General features: G+C 49.4%; 1 protein-coding gene across 1 annotated transcript in view; it reads right to left on the bottom strand.

Moving 5' to 3' along the window:
* The window catches only part of LZTS1 (leucine zipper tumor suppressor 1), a 57,505-nt gene extending 45,640 nt beyond the window's left edge, over positions 1-11,865 (bottom strand). Inside the window, exon 1 of the mRNA XM_023216857.3 lies at positions 11,624-11,865. The gene's annotated coding sequence lies outside the window, so the exon portion shown is untranslated. The remainder of the gene's footprint in view (positions 1-11,623) is intronic.
* Positions 11,866-23,139: the final 11,274 nt, after the last annotated feature.

A 23,139-nucleotide genomic window follows, 5' to 3' on the forward strand; every position in this document is an offset into this window, starting at 1 on the left:
ATGAGAAAATTGAGGCTCAGAGAGGCCAAGTGACTTGCCTGATGTCACACAGCTAACAGGTAGCTGAGCCAGGATATGAACACTGATCTGATTCCCAAAATCATGTTTTTTTCCACTGTCCACTCCCAAACTTGGCCTTAGGATCGACTCACAGGAAAAACCTCATGCCTTGTCTTTAGAACTTACCTGCTTTCTCCACCTGCTTCTGAGACTGCCAGCCAGGTGAGGGTGAGTTCCTCTGGGAGACCAGGGGAGGCTGACATGGGCGGAGGTGCTTCCTGAGGAAGGCTCTGCCTCCAGGGGTCCCCTCTCTGGAAACCTCATGGGACACTGCTACAGCTTTGTCCCCTCCCTTGGCTCACCGGGTTTTTAGAAGGCAAGATGAAAACGCCTGAGCGGGTACCAGGCTGAGGAATCTTCCAGAGAAAGGTGGGAGATGCTGTTCTGAGAGTTTCATGGCAGTAGGCAGAGGGACCCCGGCATCCAGTGTGTCTAAGACTGAGGGATGTCCCACCTCTTCTGCCCTGTCACTGACATCCCACCTGGCATGACGACACACATCTGCCTCCTGCCTGGAAACCTCTCCCTATGTGGTGTCGCTGTATGGGTGGCTAGCCCTGCTGACTGGCACCCAGCAACCCTTCTGTTTTGCTTGGGTTTGGCTTAAGCTGTGCACATATGAGAGAGGCAGAGAACTTGCTTTTCAGTTTTGAAAGTACCGACTGTTAGCAACTGTGACCAGCACAGCCTTTGCTGTCACAGAACCCTTAGGACAGAAAAGGCAGAGGAACAGACGGAAATAAGATGCCTCCAGCACTCAGCGAAACAAGACAGAAGAGTGGTGAGAAAAATACAGAGCGCTGTATCAGCTGTCACGAAAGTCCAGGGGCTCCTTTGACTGGGGTAGGGAGAAAAATCTACCAAGATTGAAAGCCTCTCTCTATTGCTGTGTTCTCATATGGCCCCTGGGCAAATCTGCCTACCATTGAGGTCTGAGGGTCTGATGAATTCTGCTGGCTCGTCAGTCCTCATCCACCGGCCCCACAGCACGTTAGTAGAAAGAGCCCTGATGTGGACCATCGATCCTGGCTCTGTCCTGTCCCTCAGACGTGGGACCCTGAGAAAGTCCCTTCCCCTCTCGGGGCCTCTATGTCTTCATCTATGTAAAAACCGAAAGCCCTCTGTGATTTCATTCAGGTCCAAAGTAAGGAGGTATTATCCATCTGTCCCATTAAATAAATAATCCTGGGCCCAGCATCTTGACCTTGGATTAGGAACTTCTCTCTCCTTGAAGCCTCGGTCACCCCAAACATTCCCCGGCTACAGGAGTTCTCTGGGAACCTGTGCTATCAACTAGGAGATGCGAGATGAAGGTGGGTATTCCAATAATGGTATTTCTAGAAGGAAATCTCTCCACCCTTGAATCTGTTCTATATTGCATTGCTAGATTCACTTTCTAAAACCAGAGTCTGCTCTAGGCCGCCCGTCTGCCTCTGACTTCAGTGGTTCTCTGCTGTCTACCAAATAGCATGTCCTCTCCCCAGCTGAATATGCACGGTGGGTATGCAAGGGCCTCCTCAATCTGACTCCAACGTGCCTTTCTAGAAACGTTTCTTTCCCCACCACCTGCTCTTCCCTGTCTTGGCCACCCCTCCACTTCATCTGCCTGGAAATCACACGCAGCCCTCGGGGCTCTTCTCCAGCTCTGTATCTTCCATGAACACTCGGTGCTGATTCTGTTGTGTAGAATGATGTTTTTCTGGATGTTTTGTCTCACCCCCAATACCGGACAAGTGACTCGTTGTGGCAGGGTCTGTGGTTGCTCATCTTGCTCCTGAGTGTAGCACAGGGCTGGACATGAACCCAGCCTTCTGTGACTTTAAAAGGATGGAGTTGAAATAGAAAGAGATGGGGGACGGTGGCTCATACCTATAATCCCAGCACTTTGGGAGGTTGAGCTAGGGAGATTTCTTGAAGCCAGGAGTTCAAAACCCGCCTGAGTGACGTAGCAAAACCTCATCTCTACAAACAAATTTAAAAATGGGCCAGGTATGGTGATGCCCACCTGTGGTCCCAGCTGCCTGGGAGGCTGACGTGGGAGGACCACTTGAGTCCAGGAGTTCGAGGCTGCAATAAGCAGGGATTGCACCATACATTCCAGCCTGGACAACACAGCGTGACTCTGCCTCAAAAGGCCAAAATAGATAAATAGATAGATAGATAGATAGATAGATAGATAGATAGATAGATAGATAAATGAATGAATGAAAAGAAAGAAAAAGAAAAAAGAAAATGGAAAGAACTGGGTTCCTGGGGTATGAAATAAAAGTTCTCGGCAGTGAGTACTTGTATGTGTGTGTGTAGGGGAGACAGGGAGAGGATGTGGATAGAGTGGTTTTTAAGCACCCTTTCAAACCTGAAGAGCTGTGTTTGCATGTAGAGTATCTGAAGTTTTTTCAGCACAGGCTCTTTTGTGTCCTGACAAATCTTAGGACCCTAGAGTTGGAGGTCCTGTCTGTGGCTCTGGTATACAAGTAAGTCCAACATCAAGAAAAAGTTTCTAAGTCAACAGATGTCTGAGGCACTGGTAGAAGCCCAGAGAAGCCAAATGCCTGGTGCTTCTAGTTTGATAGATGAAGAAATCCTGTCTTGGGAATAGACACACATCCTGCCCACACCTGCCCCACCAGCCGGCTGCAGAGCCTTTGAGCGGGGCCAGCTGCGGGCCTGGCAAGGGGAGGAGCCGAAGGCAGCTGGGGAGTCCGTCCCAGGCCTCCTTCAGGGGCTGGCTTGCTTTACAGTGCAGGTGGAGGCTGGGGGCTCCGCCTGGCTCCTCTTGTTTTCCCCACCTGCCTGCAGTGTGGTTTGTCTGCTGGCGCCACGGAGGCGTTGGGGCTGGGGGAATTTGATAGGCAAGGAGGGGGAGGCTGTCTCCTCAAGATGTGAGTGCTGTTCAGTCCGTGCTTCCCTCCCTCCTCCCCTTGCACTGAGGAGATGCCCTTTGCGGTGGCGGGGAGCAGGGAAGAGCTGAAGCTGGAGTGTCTGAAGGTTGCAATAAATAAGGGAAGCTACCCTGAGTGTGTTGATTGTCCTTTTGGACCTCTGCTGCCATTGACCATGGGAGACAGAGGGAAGGGCAGACCCCACACAGGTACCTACAGACACCAGGCACGGGGGTGCCTCTCTGGAAGGTCAAGGGCAGCCTCAGGGCTCATTCCCATATCCCTCAGGGCTCATCCCCGTATCTCCCTGCCTCCCTAGCTGGGGAGGCTTCTGTTCTTGGCGTTTTCCTATTATCTCCCCCAAGCAGAGTGTGGGAGGCAAGGAGCTTGGGTTGAGGGCCCCAACAGGTCCCAAGCCTGCTTAGGATGGCATGGGTTCCCTTTCTAACCTCTCCCTGGGTGCCCAAACAAATGTTATCAGTGACTCAGAGAGCCTCCTGTCAAGGTCAGTCTGCCCTGCCTGACGCTGCCACTGCTGCCTGATGTGAGAACCGATTCTGCTTCCTACCTCCTGCTAGCCCCGGCACCATGCCTGGGCATTGGGCATTAGATGAGCTATCAGTAGAGCCCGTGTGCCAGGTGGAGATCACCCCGAGCCTTCTGCACGAGGACCGCAGGTCTCTTAAGTTTCTGCTTTCCTGGCTGGTCTGTTCTGCAGTGTAACCCTTTCCCTCCTTGGAGTTTCCCACTGAGACTGCAGACCAAGCCCTGTAGTTTCCCTTGCAATTCCATCTCCTTTTGCTTGCCTGGCTTTCCAGTTTCTGTGGCACTTGAGTGGCACAGAGAGATCTGAAGTGGCTGGGTAGAAAGAAGCACTGTGGGCCTTAGTGCCGTCCATCTCAGCCATTTGAGACCGAGCCCTAGACCATCCCCAGGTCCTGGTGCTATGTATCAGATGCGGGACACACTTTCTCTTTTAAGGGCCTTATAATCTACGCTGGGAGGGAGGATAGAGATAAAAAGCTAAATACGAATACACGGGAACAAGTGCTCAAATGGGAGTGACAAGTACGTTGTACACTGCAGAATTCAAGGAACAGGGAGTTCACGGAGGGCAGAACCCTTCTCTTCCCATGGCTAATGTCCTTTCCTGCCTCCAGACCAGGGGTGGGAAGTCACTCAGTAGCAGGTGGACCCCTTTGTCTTCTCCCACTGAGCCAGGACCCACTCACCTATAACGCCCCCCCCATCCAGTGTCATTGGGGTCACCAGGGAAAGGGACTGGCAAACCCCAGGCCTTGTTTCCCTGCCTCCTTCATGCTGTCTTCCCTCCTTCCCTCTCTCCCCTCTCCTTGCATGTCTATACTCAATTCTCTCTCTTTACAGCAGGAATATAATGTTCGACTGCTTTACACCCACTCTCTGAATGCTGCCAGCGAATAATGACTAAGGTGGTGGGTGGAAGTACAGCAAGTTGAGACCAATTTAGCAGTCCAGGGTGCCAAGAGGAGGGTGATTTAGCAGCAAATGGCTTTGCAGCAGCAAGAAGAGTGAAAATGCCCCCCAAGCCAACAGGCCAGGGAGCCAAGTGCACGGCCCTGCCCTGGTGCTTTGGGCAGGGATGGATGGCCTCAGCCACCTGACAGGTTATTCCGTGAGGTCAGATTCATGCACAGGAATGGGAGGGTTTGAGAACAATGCCCACTCCCAACCCCAGCTCACCTCCACTTTCAACCTCCTTGAGGGGCCCGTTCTTGTACCCTGCTCAGGCTGAACATCTCACCTAGACTGGCCCATCCTCTTCCTACGGAGTATCTGTAACTCTGATGGGCTCATGACTGCCCAAAGACTACCCCGGGCATGGCATCGGGGAGGGGCTGTCTGAGCTCACCTCAGACCATGCCACAGGTAGGCAGAGGTGTGGATCTCCTGGGTCCTGACATTTTGGGAGTCTCTGAAGATTTGTGTAATGTGATGTACATGGGCTTGTGAGTTTGGGTATCACAAGAAAGCATGACTCAGAGGGAGAGACGATGAGAGTGGATGAATGAAATGGATGAATGTGCGTGTGCGTGCATGCATGTGTGCATGTGTGTGTGCGCCTGTGCTCTGGCACTGGCCTGAAGGCAGCCCTATCTTCTCACACAATGATTAACTGACATGAAGCACTTCTACTGGCGATCTCCGTGAGGCAGCTCTTTGCTGTCTTTGTTCCAGGTGCTGGATGCAACCCACATCACATCTGTTCAGACACCAATTTGGCCTGTCACTTAGTAAGAAAAATCACCTCTCTGCTGGATTGATTAGAACAATTAGCTTAACTGTTAGCTAACACACACATTCCCTCTCTGCTTGTCTTCTGTCTCCATCTTCCGCCTCCCTTCACTCTTCTTCCCACGATGCTCCATCCAATTCTCTTCTCACCTGGGGGCAGCCTCCATGTGTGATTACCCCTGAAGTCTGGTTTCCACACACTGTTGAGCTACCAGTGAAGAGACTGCCATCCCATTTTAGTTCAGAACTAACTTGCTCACAGGCAACGTGGAAACACTGAAATATATTATGCAATTAAGGTTGGTATTCCAATGAAATGTCATTAATTCAAATTCTGTGGAGGCAATATTTGTTCTAATTTCAACGTGGAGTGGACTAAACCTTTTGAATTGACAAGCTATAAAGAAAGAACTGATAGATGATAAATTTTCATTCCCTCAAGCAAATCCCAAGTAGACATTCCATTATCCTAGCTACTCCTAGTTTATTGTGGGTTTTTGTTTGTTTGTTTGTTTTGAGACAATGTCTCGCTTTGCAGCCCAGGCTGCAGTGCAGTGGAGCGATCTCGGCTCACTGCAACCTCCGCCTCCCGGGTTCGAGCGATTCTCCTGCCTCAGCCTCCTGGGTAGCTGGGACTACAAGCGTGCAACACCATGCCCAGCTAATTTTTTTGTATTTTTAGTAGAGATGGGGTTTCGCCATGTTGGGCAGGCTTGTCTGGAACGCCTGACCTCTGGTGATTGGCTCACCTCGGCCTCCTAAATTGCTGGGATTATAGGCATGAGCCATCGTGCCAGGCTCTAGTTTATTGTTTATTGAACTTAACATATATGCATCACAAGCACTTAGAGAAAAGGCAGATGGGGGGTGAAGAGAGCACAGAAAAAGTGAAGAAGATTCAAATGTATTACTGGGTAATACAATAATTGAACTACTGGGTGTGGTGGCTCACACCTAGAATCCCAACACTGGGAAGCCAAAGTGGGAAGATCACTTCAGGCCAGGAGTTCAAGACCAGTCTGAGCAACGTAACGGGACCCTATCTCTATAAACATTAAAAACCATTAGCCAGATGTATGGGTACGCACTTGTGGTCCCAGCTACTCGGGAGTCTGAGGAAGGAGGACTGGGGATCACCTGAGCTTAGAAGGTCAAGATTGCAGTGAGCTGAGCTGTGATCACATCACTGCACTCCATCCTGAGAGAAAGAGCAAGATCTTGTCTCTAAAAAATAAAGAAACAAAAAACCAGTGGGAGAGACACAGGATGGAAACTGCAGCAACGCAGCAGGCTTTGCCAAATGGTAAAGGGAGCTAACTAGCCGTAAGCTCACCAGCTCTGCCCAACTGTAGCTGACATATCCCCATCAACTTCTCCAACCCTGGGAGGAGGGGATCTGGAGGCTAATGTGCACACTGGCTGGAGGCAGTGGTGAGAGGTTGAAAACCTCCCATTTCTTATGCACCACCTCTGTCTGGTCTGGGTGGCTGGCCATACCTGGCATAAGGAGGCAACAGACTCTGGCTAGGGTTCTTGGAAGAGAGAGCCCTGTCTCCTCAGCTCCAGTTTGTATCTTAGAGCCGTGAACTTGACTTCTGCTTCGCTGACTCCCTTCCTACCCTCATCAGGTTCAACTTCGAGGTTCAGTTCACGGCCACCTCCTCCCTGGTAAGGAAGGTTCTAGCTCACCTGCCTCCTGCTGAGACACTGAGAAACTGCTGTATTCAAAGTTAGTATTTTAATTGCAAAAACCACCAATTACTTTTGCACCAACCTAAAGCAATCCAGTTTTCAACTTACTTGTCGTTGTTTACGTGTGCCAATTCTTTTTCCCAACCGTTTTCACAAACTTTAGTCTCAAAGCATTATTTATTTCATCTTTTTTGCTGTTGTTCCCCACTCCCTGGCACCTCACACGGATAAGACCTTTAATAAATAGTGAAATGCAGAGTTTTTCAAACTTGATCAACGATCTTTAAAACTTTACCGTGGACCCCCGACAACACAGGTTGTAATTCCAATATGAGAAATAACAGGGCGATGGAAAGGGCATGGGAGGACAATCATCCGACCGCGTGGCCTTGGAGAAATCATGGCCAGATTACCTCCCCAAACATGGTAGCGATTCACACTCTCCACTGCAAGTCTAGGAGTGTCCATTTCAGGCTTCAAACTGTAGCAGCATAAAGATCTATTCAACAGCAAACTCAAAGAGCTAATATGTAAATCACCTCAAGATTCCCCAGGCAGTTGGATACTTCTTTGTTGGCAAAATCCCAGGAATGGGCCGGGCGCGGTGGCTCAAGCCTGTAATCCCAGCACTTTGGGAGGCCGAGATGGGCGGATCACGAGGTCCAGAGATCGAGACCATCCTGGCTAACTCGGTGAAACCCCGTCTCTACTAAAAAAAATACAAAAGACTAGCCGGGCGAGGTGGCGGGCGCCTGTAGTCCCAGCTACTCGGGAGGCTGAGGCAGGAGAATGGCGTAAACCCGGGAGGCGGAGCTTGCAGTGAGCTGAGATCCGGCCACTGCACTCCAGCCTGGGCGACAGAGCGAGACTCCGTCTCAAAAAAAAAAAAAAAAAAAATCCCAGGAACGTCTCATCATTGCCCTGGAACCATCTGGCCCCTGGGGCTCCAAGTGCAGGATTTTAAAACCCTAGGTCTAGGTCACACCTAGAACATCCCCTTCTACAACTGTGTTTGTGAGGTGATGACCTACAGATAGAGTGGGTGGGGGCGAGGGTTCCCTCAGGCTCCCCGAACTGTTGGTGGGGCCTGAAATGGCCCCATCTAGGGAGAGGCCTTGTAGGAGCTGGCCCAGGAACAGAGGAAGGAAAGTCAGTGGCCACTCTAGCAAAGGGCACCCATGCAGAAATCTACTGTTGGGAACAGTGCTCCTGCCAAAGGTCTCTGAGACCTCTCCTCTTTTCCCTCACCTTATTAAACAAGCATTTACTAAGGGCATACTCTTAGTATCTACAGAAAGCCAACACTGTATTTTGAGCTCGGAACTCACGACGCAGTCTCTGCTTCTAGGAATTTTGTAGACTCCTCAGAAGTCAGTGGGTAAATGCTATAATATACGGATATGATGGTAGGGACTCCGAGGAAGGTACCTGACCCAGAATTAAGGAAAAAATAGGGGAAACTTTCTTGGAGGAGTTTATCCCTATGGTTAAAACCCACAATGGGCCGGGCGCGGTGGCTCAAGCCTGTAATCCCAGCACTTTGGGAGGCTGAGATGGGTGGATCACGAGGTCAGGAGATCGAGACCATCCTGGCTAACACGGTGAAACCCCGTCTATACTAAAAATACAAACAATTAGCCAGGCGAGGTGGTGGCGCCTGTAGTCCCAGCTACTCAGGAGGCTGAGGCAGGAGAATGACGTAAACCCGGGAGGCGGAGCTTGCAGTGAGCTGAGATCCGGCCACCGCACCCGCACTCCAGCCTGGGCGACAGAGCAAGACTCCGTCTCAAAAAAAAAAAAACCCACAATGGGGCTGGGCGTGGTGGCTCATGCTTGTAATTCCAACACTTTGGGAGGCTGAGGCCAATGGATCACTTGAGATAAGGAGTTCAAGACTAGCCTGACCAGCATGGCAAAACCCCATTTCTACTAAAAATACAAAACATTAGCTGGGTGTGGTGGCAGGCACCTGTAGTCCCAGCAACTTGGGAGGCTGAGGCAGGAGAATTGCTTGAACCCGACAGGTGGAGGTTGCAGTGAGCCAAGATCGCACCACTTCACTCCAGCCTGGGTGACAGAGCAAGACTCCATCTTTAAAAAAAAAAAAAAAAAATTTGGGAGCCAGTTAAGTGGAGAAGGTAGAGAGACCAGGCAGGAATATTTTACACAGAAGAAACAGTGTTTCTATGTTCAAAGGTAACAGAATAACATGGACAGAGCCAGGGTCCAGAACCTTACTAAGTTGATCTCAGATCCCTGCCCCTGGGTTTTGTAGCCTGGCTAAATTACCTAACTCTCCTCATCTGATAATTATATATACCCTGCAGGGCTGCAGTGAAAATTAAATGAGATAATGAATAAAAAGTCCCGGGCACAAGTGTATTTAGTGGTTGGTATTAAGTGTTAGGCTATTATCCATTACACTGGTCTATAAGGTGCTTACCCATATAGGTTTGCCATCATTACATTATTCATCTTCCTAGCCTCACTGCCTAGCTCAGAGCCCTGCATTTGGTAGGCACCCAATGAATATTTATGAAATGAATGTTGAATAAGCGCAAGGCATATAAATAAGTTTTCAGGATTAGAAAGCCATTTATATACGTCTGGAGCCCATGTATAGCTTTGCTATACACGCTGACCCACGGCTTCTCAAAACTGAAAGGCACATCTTTCCTTCACACACTCCCAAAGCACTGGCTTTCCCCAGCACACCCCACACAGCAGCACTCCTTCTAAGATAGCACCCCTGTCCCACATCCAACCAGGCACACACAGTTGGGGGCACTTCCTGCAGACAAACAAATGCACAAGCTGAATTGCTGAGACAGGTTTACTTCGTGAAACACACAGTCGCTGCTATAAATGTTAAATAACAACCATCTTCAGCACATCAAATGTCCCATCCTCCCTTTTGCTTGCATATAGACACCCACAGAGATGCCCTTTCTTTTTCTACTAGTTTTCTTCTCTTCTTAAGCAGATTGAGCGCCGCACACTCACATCCACCCAGCTGGGACCTCTTACTAGGACTCCCAGTTGCTCCCTCCCATGAGTTGTAGGACCTCAGGGAATGCCTTTCCCTTCTGATGCCTCCGTTTCTTCACTGGCAGACACAGAGAGCCCACCGCGCCAACCTGGTAGTTATGTTGTGAGGATAAAGGAGATAACATATGAGATAACGTCTATGATGAGCAGAAAGCGCCTCCAAAGAAAAGCGCTGGATAAATACAAGGTGTAACGCCACGCCTGATTAGCCTGTATGCTCTCTGCCCGCAGACTCCTACCCACAGACTATGTTCCATTCCACTCTTAAACATAAACACCTTTCCCCTCTGTAAATGCTCTTTCTAATACCCATATGCGCACACTCTTCAGACACCTCCATACACCCTCTGGATGCCTGCTGAAAACTGTTTTTGAACTTAAGAGAAAGCTCAGGTTACAAACACCCTGTTGCCCGTACCCGCAGACTCTTCTCAGGGTCTTGGTGCAGGAACTGCCAAGCAGATAGCTCACCTCTTTGTGGCTGGGCTCCCGGGCTCCCAGCACTCCTATTAGGCTGCACTTTCAGCAGAGTGTGGGATCCTTATTAGGAGCCGCGCCTGCCCAGCACGGTCCAGAACTCAGTGCCTCCTCAGTAGTTTCCCAGCGCCCAGGACCAGAGAGCAGAGAGGCTGATGGCAGCGGGACGGTGTGGAGGGAATAAGTCAGACAGGAAACGCTTTAGGAGGCCAGATCCCAAAGCACTTCTTATTCCTGGGAAATTGAGGACTGCGAAGCTAACAAGTCTGGAGCACTTTCCCAGGCCTGACATACTCGTGGGCGAGCACAACACTCATTTGCTCCACAGTTCAAACCTTTCCACTTGGAGCAGGAAAGAGAAACATCACCTGGCCCTTGGTGTCTCCGGGGTGCCTGTTGCTGCCGAGCTGCGACCTCTGAAGCGTCTCCAGCCAGAGCAAAGCCTGTGGCACGGTGGAGGGGTGAGGTCTGGCTGCCTAGGGTGGCGGTGGAAGGAGTGAAGTTAGCGTGGTGCTGTGTCTGTGTGTGCGTGGTGCTTTGACTGAATTCCTGAATTGCACACCCAGGACCGACTCCAGGAACCTGTAGCCCCAGGGAGCCACTTAGACACTCCGATATACCACCTTCCTCTCTAACCACCTCCGCCCGTATGACTTATTCCTTGAGGGAAACCTTTGAAATACCTCGCTGCATCGCACCGGTGTCTTCCCCACCTGCGTGGACACAGCTTATCCTCAAAGTTCCAGACAGCGAAGTTCAGCGGCCCGGCCCGACCGCCGGACCTTATTCCTGCGGCCTCTGCCCCTGCGGCCTCGCGTCCCCACGTCCCACTTCTTCACCTCCGACACCAGTGTCACCTAACACTGACGTCCCCGCCAGGATCAGCATCGGGGCTGGAAATAGACGAGCCCCGTCTGCAGGAGACACGGAGACAAAGACAGGAGGACGGACGCACAGTCAGTCACCTCCTCCGGGCCGGGTCGGAGCAGCGGCGCCCACCCTGCTGAGGGGAGACCCTGACAGCTCCACGCGGAAACAAAGACACCTCAACAGCCACGGACACAGACAGACAAAGACCGACGGACGCGCGGACGCACGGACGGGCCAGCCCGGCGCGGGGAGCTAGTTTTACCGCAGCCAGGGCAGCAGACCCTCCAGGGGCGGGGAGACCCCCGGCCACCGCGTCTTACCTGCCCCCTGCGCCTCGGGCGCACTTGAGAATTTTTTTTTCCCCCAGTGTTTCGCGGTGTGTTCCCGTCTCTCTTTTTCCAGAGCTCCTGAGCGGGCCGGGCCGGTCCCACCGCGCGGGATGAAGCTCCCAGCTCCCACTCGCTGGCCGAGGCGGGCAGAAAAACTTTCGGCCTCCCCGCCCGGCCGCTGCCAACCCGCCAGCTCCAGGCGCGCCGGCCTCTGCGCGGGTCCCGGGGCCGGGGCGGGGCGGGGCGGGGCGGGGCCGGCCCGGGGCGGGGCCAGCGCCGGCGCCGCTGATTGGCAGCGAGCTGCCGGCAGCCTGGTTTGTGCCGTTCGGCGGCCTTTGTTCCGGGCTGACAGCTGGGGCTGCTGGCGACCTCGCTGCTCCTTCGCGCCCGCGGCCTGCGCGGGGTCCCCGGTCCGGTCTCTCTGCTCTCACTTCCATCAGCCCCATCGGGCGACCCTGCCCCCTCAGTCTTCCATTCTTGCCTGGCCCCTTTTTCCGATTGTTCCTGTCTTGCTCTTATCGCATCCTGTTTTCCGTTTCATTACCTGAAATTCTTACTCCGGTTATTTTCTTTAATCCATTCCTTCTCTCGTTCTCTGTATGTTCCCCTTTCTTCATTACCCCTTCCTCTTACTCGCCAGTTTCTTTTTCCTAATACCGTCTCTCCCACTCCCGACTCGCGCTAAAGGGCGTGTGTTTTGTTCAAGGACTGGACTAGCACCCAAGTGAAGGGCATTGCACACCACACCGGGATTACAGACTAGAGATCAGAGCACCGAGACTCCCACTCCCAAAACATTTCAAAAGCAAACTTTTCCAACTCTGAGAGAGCTGGGTTTCAGGTGAAAGCAGAGGCCTGTTTCAAGTTTATAGCTATTAATCTCACCCAGTCCCCTTCTAACACTATCATTTTCTCCACCACCCTCACTTTTAACTTGTAGCAATTGAGCCAGGAGAGGGTACAAGCTTACAGGGTTTTGTAGGACAAAGGGTCAGTTAACCGGAGTGCCAGGTGCTGCCTGAGGCTGGGGACTTGAGGGTGCACTGATGCTAATCCGCTAAAACCAGGCTTGACGGGAAGGTGGCAGCTCTGCCCAAGGAGTGTCAGTCTCACCTTGAAAGAAGCGTGTGTGGGGGGAGGTGGGGGAGCGGGTAGATGTAATGGATTAGGATTGACATGAACTATCTCTGATTATAAATAGCATGGGGGCTGGATGCGGTGGCTCATGCCTGTAATCCCAGCACTTTGGGGGCCGAGGCGGGTGGATCACTTGAGTCAGGAGTTCGAGACCAGCCCGGCCAACATGGTGAAACTCCCTCTCTACTAAAAAAAAAAAAAAAAAAAAAAAAATACAAAAATTAGCTGGATGTGGTGGCGGGAGCCTGTAATCCCCGCTGCTTGGGAGGCTTAGGCTTGGGAATTGCTTGTGCCTGGAAGGCAGAGGTTGCAGTGAGCCAAAGCGCCACTGCACTCCAGCCTGGGTGACAGAGTGAGACCTTGTCTCAAAATAAAATAAAATAAAATAAAATAAAATAAAATAAAATAAAATAAAATAATTAAATAGAATGGTAGGGGGTGGGGAGACAGCTCAAAGGAAAACAAGCCATCTGGTTTCTGCCACACCCCTGCTCCCTGCTCAAAACCCTGTAGGGGAACCTCACTGCCTTCGGGTCTTGACCCTGAAGACTCTGACCCTCGAATCTAGGCTTCCTGAAAGATGGCACAGCAAGGGGTTAAGAACACAGACAGACTTTCTGCTTGTCATTTGAACCAGTACCTTCCCTCCCTCTAACTTAGTTTTTTTTTCTTCTTTTTTTTTTTTTATTTGTGAAATGAGATAACAAGTCCCAGAATGTAAATTCCCTGAAGGCAGGAACTTGTTCTCTTTTATTGGTGGCTGAGGGACTTGGTCTGTTTTATTCATAGATGTATCCTCGACACCTAGAACTTGCCACGCAACATAGTAGTCACTCAATATGTATTTGTTAAATGAATGAATTTCTCATGTATAGGTTTGTTCTGATGATTAAATGAAACTCACTGCCTTGTGGTAAGTACATACACATGGCAGTGATTACAAGCAATACTATAATTTCTTAGTGTCAACCCCAAAGGCTAATCAGCATTTTTCTGAACATCACCTCCTTTTCCCCACCTTTTTATATGCCTGCCCCTCAGTCTGAAAAGCTTTTCTCCTGCTCTTCTAACTGTACCTCTCAAAATCTGAGACAAAACATGGGACCCTTACTCATACCTTCTCTTATCATCCTGGGCAAAATAATGCCTCCTTTTTCTAAAGCCCTATGTGTTTGTGTTCCACTCATTGACAGAGAACATGTATTCTTGCTTGCTGGTGAGAGTATCTCAAGAATTTTAGCCGAATGAGTTAATATCGATCAAACATTCCAGCACTTTAAGGAAAGGGCAGATTCTTGGAAGGTAGATTAAGGGATCAGGTGGGCTCCAGACTTCAAACTCATTTTTGTGTCTTCAGAGGTGAGATTCCATGGAAGAGACAAAGGACTCTGGAAGCCCACTTTTTGTTATGGCCCTACCGCTGACTATATGCTGTTGGACAAGCCATGTCCCTGATGAGGCCTCAGTTTCCTCATCTGGAAAATGGGTGGTTTGGAGTCCCTGATGAGACCTCAGTTTCCTCATCTGGAAAGTGGATGGTTCAGATGAGAAGATACTTCTTAAGGACCCTCCTTTAGCACCGACACCTTTGTCAGCGACATGCTAGGTAAACGCTGGGTATGATGTGACGCCTTCCTGGAATGACTGAGTCGGGCAAAGGGTATGAGGAGTGTGTTGGTTTGTGTATGAGAGGTGGAAATGGGATACTCTATGGAACAACAGAAACACCCTTCTGAAGGGATACTTTAGAGACAGAGTAGAATGCGTCGAGTGTGGGGGTGGAAATGAGAAGGTGGAATGGAGGAGGAGACCAATGATGGACAGCACAGCGTGTGTGTATGTGTTATGGTTCCGTGTGTGTGCATGAAAGCCTCAGGAATGTGGTCTCCAGCAGTACAAAGCCATAATTAGCTCCCTGATTCAGCAGTTGGGTATGGTAATGCAATGGCTGGGTGTGTCTACCCCCAACACCACCGGTGGGTTCTCAGTGTGACTCTTTTTCTTCCTTGTCTAGTGAAGGTTCGCTGCCCTTCCTGAGTGTCTGGCTTCCTGAGAGGTGTCTCCTGTGAAACTCTGCATCCCTCAGGCTCTCCCTTGTCTGAGTCGAGTCTAGAAAGCTGGGTCACAAAACGTTTCTTCTAAAAATCTCCTACCCTCCTCATCTATTCATCACCTGAGATACAGAGCATCTTGCTTCATCTCTAGAACCTAAGATTGGCCACACTGGACCAGACCCATAGACCAGTTAAGCCAGGAGCTTGTTTGGATTACAGACAACTCTGCCTTCCTCAAGGTACTTTCACTTATCACAACTTAATTAATTGCCTGGCTTCTTGTTCGTCTGTTCAACTCTTCTGGAAGTTTCTTGTTCAAAGATCATGTCTGTCTTATTCAACACTGAATCCCCAGAACTCAGCACATTATTGGTATAAAGCAAGTGCTCAAAAAGCTATTAGAATGAGTGCTTTGAGGGGAGGGGGGTGAGGTGATCTTTCAGAGAGATAAATTGACTCAAATTCAGAAAATCCGCATGTATTCCTACTTCTTCCAATCTGCAGTCTTCTCACAACTTTTTGGAGGCTTAGTTGGCTATCAGTAAAAGAAGCCTAATGACATTTTCCCTATCTATCTTTAGGCAACAATACAAAATGAAAAGAATTAATAAAGTCAAAGGTGGTATGAAAAATACAAAATATTAAATAATTGTTTAATGTTATTTCAAGTCTAAAAATCCAGGGCCTTGTGTTAAGAGACAGGAAATGCTGACTATATTTAAGTGAGATTGGACAATCTCCAAAAATGGGTGAAAAAATATGAACCTAGACCACTGAGCAAAGCTTTAAGGAATCAACTGAGGCCGCTACTGATTTCCCAGTGACCCCAGGAAAGGACCAGTTTTTCTGCAGCCAGAGCCAATGGTCCCATGACCTTAGAAGATGTCTTACCATCCCTGTCAAAAACAGTTCCGGTGGAGTTGCTCTGAATGTGCAACTTTTTAACAAGAATTTTCATTCCTTACCTGTAGGTCTCTGAACACCTTGAATCTCTTATCCTTGGGCTTCAGGAAACTGGTCTTTGAATTGGAAGGACCGTCTCTTCTCCATCTTCTCTGCCTGTTACAAAAACAAATGAGATAAAATGAAAGTAGTATTTCTACTTTCCTCGGAAGTGTTGCACGACTTCAAGAAATTGTTAATCATTATCATCACTCATAATAGCATTATTATTCATAACTTCATTCTAAGTCTTCATCTGTATTCAGGTTAGGGAGACCAGATAAGTTACAGAGAGAGCAAATACCCTTAGATGCCCTGGGAGAATTTGCTGACATACAACATTCAACATTCATAGGTCATTCTTATTCAACGATGACCCCTCCCTACTGAGACGCTCAAGTTATATCAGGAAATATGTCCACCCTACCCTTTTAGTGAAAGGAAAACTGAGCCAAAGTGCAAGACAAGAAACTGACCCAGCTTCACTGGAGCTGGGACATCAGAGTTTAATGGCATGTGCCTCCTACCTGCCTCACAAACCTTGTAACTGACACAGGGCCTGAAAATGGTTTGATTTGGGCAGTGCTGACCACAAGCAGGCAGCCTTCTCCTGAGCAGAGAATAGTGAGACAGCTAGCTTGGCTAAAGCAATGCGAGGGCTCAAATGGCACTAACGGGTTGTGCTCGTGAATCGGCTTTGTTTAGGTACCAGTTGGCAAAGCTCATCTGAAAATTAAGTAGCAAGCCCTTTGATGTAAACTCAGGGTTGAACTAAATTACAGAGAAATGAGAAGGAAGTATTTTGAGTTGACTTCCTTGCTCCATCTTTTTCAATAGTGTATAATAGACTATTTCTTTCTTTCCTTTCCTTTTCCTTTTTTTCTTTTTTTTGAGACAGGGTCTCACTCTATTGTCCAGGCTGGAGTGCAGTGGTACAAGTTTGGCTCACTGCAACCTCTGCTTTCCCAGGGCTCGAGTGATCCTCCCACCTCAACCTCTGCAGCAGCTAGGACTACAAGCATGTGCCACCTTCCCTGGCTAATTTTTGTATTTTTTTGTAGACGCAGTGTTTCGCCATGTTGCCTAGGCTGGTCTCAAACTGCTGAGCTCAAGCAATTCGCTCACCTCAGCCTCCCAAAGTGCTGGAATTAGAGGCGTGAGCCAGTGCGCCTGGCTAACAGACTAGTTCTAATTTAACATCCAGTCTCTGAAAGGTCTGGCCTATTACTTGTTCTGAAATTTATCTCCTCTGTGGTTTTGTCAAGTTTGTCCACAGTTATAAATCTTGAGGATATTTCCATGTACAGGTAACAGAAAAGCTTGACTCAAAATACCTTAAACAACAGAAAAAAACCTCATGGATTAATACGTTCAGAGATCAGGTCCCAGGTTCCTTTGTACCTTGGCTTCCCAGTGGCATCAGGAATCCGGCCTCGCCATGTCTCTGCTCTGCCATGCTCAGAGCATGGGCTTGGCTTACCCTTGGGATGGTTACTTCATGATCACAGGTTGAATCTCTTGGTCTAGTCGGGACACCCAGAACTAGCAATGGGCTGAGGAATAAAGGACCTTTGTTCCTACATCTGTTTTTCAAGATCGAGGAAACCTTTCCCAGAAGGCTTTCAGCTGACCCTAAACAGCTTGGCCACGTCATCCAGCAGTCATGGGCACACTCAGTAAAATCACCCTGACGGGCTTTGACCAGTCCGTTGGTGGTAGATAGATACTGGAACATACCTGTGTAGCTCACCTTTGTCTTCAGGAAGGGGGAAGGAAGCCTTGTAGAAAACTAACAGCCATTGCTTGCCTATCACAGACCACACCTTTGCTGGACATTTTACCTACAGTATCTTACTTAATAATCACAGAAATTATTATCTCTGTTTTCCAGATGAAGAAACTGCAGTTCAGCGTGGCTAAACAATTTGCCTCAAATCCCACTACTAGTACTGGAGTAGAAAGAATTGGGGGAGGCCGAGACGGGCGGATCACGAGGTCAGGAGATCGAGACCATCCTGGCTAACACGGTGAAACCCCGTCTCTGCTAAAAAATACAAAAAACTAGCCGGGCGAGGTGGCGGGCGCCTATAGTCCCAGCTACTCGGGAGGCTGAGGCAGGAGAATGGCGTAAACCCAGGAGGCGGAGCTTGCAGTGAGCTGAGATCCGGCCACTGCACTCCAGCCTGGGCGACAGAGCGAGACTCCGTCTCAAAAAAAAAAAAAAACAAAAGAATTGGAATTCAGGCTTATCCACACCCTTTGCTCTCTCTAGTCTTCCAGGCTGTCTCTCCAGAGTCTAATCTTTTCAGCTCTACCCAAGGCTGGAGACCCCCCTCCCCCCCCAAATGAATAAGAGCCTTCTAGGACCACTGTAAGCACAAGGCATAGAATAGCTTCCTCTCTTCAGCTTTCCCACACCACCCACCTCCCCAACATACACATCTCCTATGTCACCCCAGAGCTCCACATTGCCTCACCACCATCAAGGCCACGTCCACATCCGTCCCTGTCCTGGCCCTCCTTCAAGCCAGATGGGAGTGTCTTTCAAGGCCTTCGCCAGGTCCTGACCCACCCTCCTTAATCTCCCACTCCCACCCCATTGAATGAAGTTTCACTGAACAATACATACATGTCCTACTATTCATGGCTTTATTGCGCACTTTGTAACTTAGGTGCTATTGTTTCAGGTGAATGAATCTCATTTTCCTACTGGTTTTGAAGTGCTCTGCTCAATGCTCAGTACGTAATAGGCACTCAATAAACATTACAGAAATACATGAGGACAAAGACCACCCCTTATTTTTCCATATCTTTAATAACACTCCGCTTGCTGCTGAGCACATGGCTGGTGACTAATGGACTAATTGACTTGGGGCTAATTTCCCCCCAGGGCTAAGGAATGGCACGCAGACAAAGAAGCTGGCATGGCCCTTGTCAGTTCTGAGGGAGGTCTTTTGCAAATGGGCCCTGTCAAACTCACATTTGCTTGTAGCCCTAAACTCATTTAAACAAATAGAGCATATGAGATCATGACTTCTGGGAAATCATTTAGTTCCCCTATGGGGAATGCTGGCATGCTCATTTCCTCTCTCCAGGGGGGAGAAAAAAACAGCAGAGGCTTTGGAAACCCTGTGTGCTGCAATTTAATTTACACATTTACTCAGTGGTTTCTCAGGAAGCGGCTCCAGGAGTCCTAGAGGAGAGGATGCCGCACACAAAAGGCTGGGGAGATCAGAGACTGGTTGTCTAGGGCAAGGGACTGCCCTGGGCTTGGGGTCCTGCAGGCCTGCTTGATTTTCTAATTGAATCCTCCAGGTCACTGCCCCCCTCAATGAGCATCTCCACTCTTCCCTCATGTCTTCTGGCATTAACTACACTCCCTTTACGCTGCATATCAGATTTTCTAGGTGTTGACCATATATTTTGCTTTTGTTCCCAAGACTGACTGTAGTCTCCAAGAGATGGACTCAATCTAATCACTTAATTTGGGAGGAGCATAAGGGGGCAGGCGGTTGCAGAAGGTCATCACTGAGGTCAACACTGAGATCATTTCCAGTGTTCTCTCTCTCTCCTTTCTTTCTTTCTTTCTCTCCCTTTCTTTCCCTTTCTTTCTTTTTTTTTTTTTTGAGACGGAGTCTCGCTCTGTCGCCCGGGCTGGAGTGCGGTGGCCGGATCTCAGCTCACTGCAAGCTCCGCCTCCGGGTTTACGCCATTCTCCTGCCTCAGCCTCCGATTCTTAAAGTAGAGCACGGTATCTTTCTCTCATGTGAAAGTTCAGAGTCATCATTCAAAAACATATGGCAAGATCTTCAGGAACCTCCTAAAAGAGAAAACATATCCAACAGCTGTATTGTTTAATGTATCTCCTAATCCTTTGATAATCAGTAACCTCTATGGAGTTAAAAAAGCAAATAACCAGTCAATAAAAATGTTAAATTAACCAGAGCATCTGAAAATAAAGCTGTTCCGAGCCATGGGTGAAAGGAAAAGGAATAGGAGACACATTTTTTAAAATTTATTTTTATTTTATTTTATTTTTTGAGACGGAGTCTGGCTCTGTCGCCCAGGCTGGAGTGCAGTGGCCGGATCTCAGCTCACTGCAAGCTCCGCCTCTCGGGTTCACGCCATTCTCCTGCCTCAACCTCCCAACTACAGGCGCCCGCCACCTCGCCCGGCTAGTTTTTTGTTTTTTTTTGTTTTTTTTTTGAGACGGAGTCTCGCTCTGTCGCCCAGGCTGGAGCGCAGTGGCCGGATCTCAGCTCACTGCAAGCTCCGCCTCCCGGGTTCACGCCATTCTCCTGCCTCAGCCTCCCGAGTAGCTGGGACTACAGGCGCCCACCACCTCGCCCGGCTAGTTTTTTGTATTTTTTTAGTAGAGACGGGGTTTCACCGTGTTAGCCAGGATGGTCTCGATCTCCTGACCTTGTGATCCGCCCGTCTCGGCCTCCCAAAGTGCTGGGATTACAGGCTTGAGCCACCGCGCCCGGCCCCTTCTTTGTTTATTTGTTTGTTTCTTTCTTTCTTTCTTTTCTCTCTTTCTCTTTCTCTTTCTTTCTTTCCTCTTCCTTCCTTCCTTTCCTTCCTTCCTTCCTTCTTTCCTTCCTGCCATCCTTTCTTCCTCTCTCTTTCTTCTCTCTCTCTCATTAGTCTATTTCCCTCTGTCACCCAGGCTAGAGTGCAGTGGTACCACCAGAGCTCACTGCAGCCTCCTGACTAGCTGAGACTACAGGTGCTCACCACGACACCCAGCTAATTTTTTTGTAGAGATGGAGTCTCGCTGTGTTGCCCAGGCTGATCTGGAACTCCTGGCCTCAAGTGATCCTCCTGCTTCAGCCTCCCAAAGTGCTGGGATTACAGGCATGAACCACTGTGCCCGGCCTCCAGAATTTTCTGTCTCTTTTCCCCCAGTTTCTTTTTTTGAGACGGAGTCTCGCTCTGTCGCCCGGGCTGGAGTGCAGTGGCCGGACCTCAGCTCACTGCAAGCTCCGCCTCCCGGGTTTATGCCATTCTCCTGCCTCAGCCTCCGGAGTAGCTGGGATTACAGGCGCCCGCCACCTCGCCCGGCTACTTTTTTTTTTTTGTATTTTTTAGTAGAGACAGGGTTTCACAGTGTTAGCCAGGATGGTCTCGATCTCCTGACCTCATGATCCGCCCGTCTCGGCCTCCCAAAGTGCTGGGATTACAGGCTTGAGCCACCGCGCCGGGCCTCCCCCAGTTTCTAATAACAGAAAAAAAAAAAAAAAGGCAGCCAGGTTGAGTGGTCCATCCAGAAAAGGTCCTTGGTAAATGCTGACTAATTTTGCCTTCAGGGTTCAATGGAAACAATATTGCGAAGTAGCATCGGTTTGGTTAAGGTTTCCCAGGCATTGTGCCTACCTCACAGTGTTGCGGTGCTGGTTAAATGGGCTAATACTTGTGCAGAGCTCAGGACAAGGAAAATGTATAGGAAAACTCTTAAGTGTTAGTTGTGGTTGTTCTCTTTGCCACCTCTCCCGCAATCATGAACCCAGAGCCCTTTCTACCCTATTTCTTCTAATTAGAAAAGGTCTCATGATTTGGCCTGAAGCGAATGCATTCAGCATGATGCAGTGGAAAAAAACATTTCGAGTCTATAGACCTGCAGTGGAAGACCTCGGTTGGAATTCTACTCTGCACTTAGCAACTGAGTGACCTTGGCCTAGTCTTTTGACTCCATAAGCTTAAGTTTGTGCCCTCTTGAGTGATATTACCAATAATATTCCACAGGACTGGACACAGGAAGAATGTACAACAGACTAAAATCTACCACAATCCTCGGTGATAGTGATTGCTGTACAATAGGACACTTAGACTAACATCTACCGCAATTCTCAAGCATAGTGACTGCTGTACAATAGAACACTTTCCACTACCGCAAAGCACAGTGACAGTGAAATGTTACTTCCTTCCCAGTTACAGCCCCACCCCTTCCCTAAGGTCTTTTCCTTTTATCAATGGAGATAATCAATTAATCTAAATGAATGAGGCAGCACTGAACTTCCTGGCATCAGCAGTGGGCGGAGGAGGTCCTGGGTTGGACAGTGGAGCTTCATCTTGTCCTTGAAACCCCAAGGTTAGGTACAGAGTGGAGATGGAAGGCAGAGAGCGAAAGCCTTTGCTCCAAGTTAAGAGAGACAGCCAGGGGAGCCGATCCAAAATGGCAGCTTGAGAGGAAGCAGTCGGCTGCCTGTTCTGGAACCTCTCGGAGCGGTGTTTAGAATGTTCTCTCTTATTAATCCTATTTAAAGCCCGGCTGCTGAGAGGGGAGGCGGGGAGTCTTGTTTCAACTTGCAGCGGTGAGGTTCGCTGCCGCCACTGCCTCTGCTGTGGATGCAGGGCTGAGCCCAGTGCTGGGAGGGGCAGGGGGATTTCACGGGGCCACCGCCGCTGACTCTGGCAGCCCCTCAGGAGAGCTGCTGAGGCATCCCCTCGCCTCAGACCTGCTTCTCACTCGCCCGACCCTGACCCTGAATTTTGTTACGGGAGAGGCTGTTTGCTAAGAAAGCAGGAGGTGTGGGCTGGCCTGCCGGCTGGTGATAAAGGAGTGTTGCAGAAAGGTGACTCTCCATTGAAGTGCCGCGGATAGTGGGTTAAAAAAAGCGGGGGCGGGATTTTGTGCAAGAGTGTTTTCTGGGAAATTCCCTCTCCCTCTGGGCATGGGGAGGTCTCCAGCTGGTTTTGAAAACTAGGAACAAGTATTCCCAGCCTTCCTCTTTGAGGTCCTCCTGGAAGAGCCAGATCTAGGGAACTGGGGCCTTCCTCACCTTGGAGGGGAAATGTGTGAGTGAAGCTGCGATGAATAATGTAGAGCCAGCGTTTGCAGAGAAAGAACAGTGGACAAATTTACCTCTGTGGCGTTATTTCTGAGAGGTCAAAAGGAGACTATTTTTCCCCCTAAATATTTCCCTGTAATTGATAGTCAGTGCTTGGGGTTCATCTATGGATGGGCAGGTGTTATCTGCAGACCGGAGCTCTTGGGCAGCTCTGACATTTACTAGCTACAAGATGGTGGATAGGTCATTTACTGTGAGCTGACTTGTCTGTCAAGTGGAGAGAAGCCCCCTGCTCCTGTAAGGCACTGTGAACACATGGCAGATGCATTCCTTTCGCTGGGGAATCTCCTCCTCCCTTGTGCAGATTTTAAGCCTGTGGCTGATACTTTTCCCCAATATTCCCATTTGCTTTAAGGGTCAAACACTGAAATTTTAACAGAGACAAGCTTGCTGTCCTTGTTTCTTCCTCTTGATTTGGGGACAGTTTCCCTGGATCTGCTTCTGACTGTCTGCGAAGGTACGGTGGAGAAGGTCCCAGCCTTTCTTAGCAAGGCTGGCCTGTGATTGAGACACCTGTGTGCTA

This window comes from Piliocolobus tephrosceles, chromosome 7, assembly GCF_002776525.5.
Source record: "Piliocolobus tephrosceles isolate RC106 chromosome 7, ASM277652v3, whole genome shotgun sequence".
Taxonomy (NCBI): Eukaryota; Metazoa; Chordata; class Mammalia; order Primates; family Cercopithecidae; genus Piliocolobus; species Piliocolobus tephrosceles.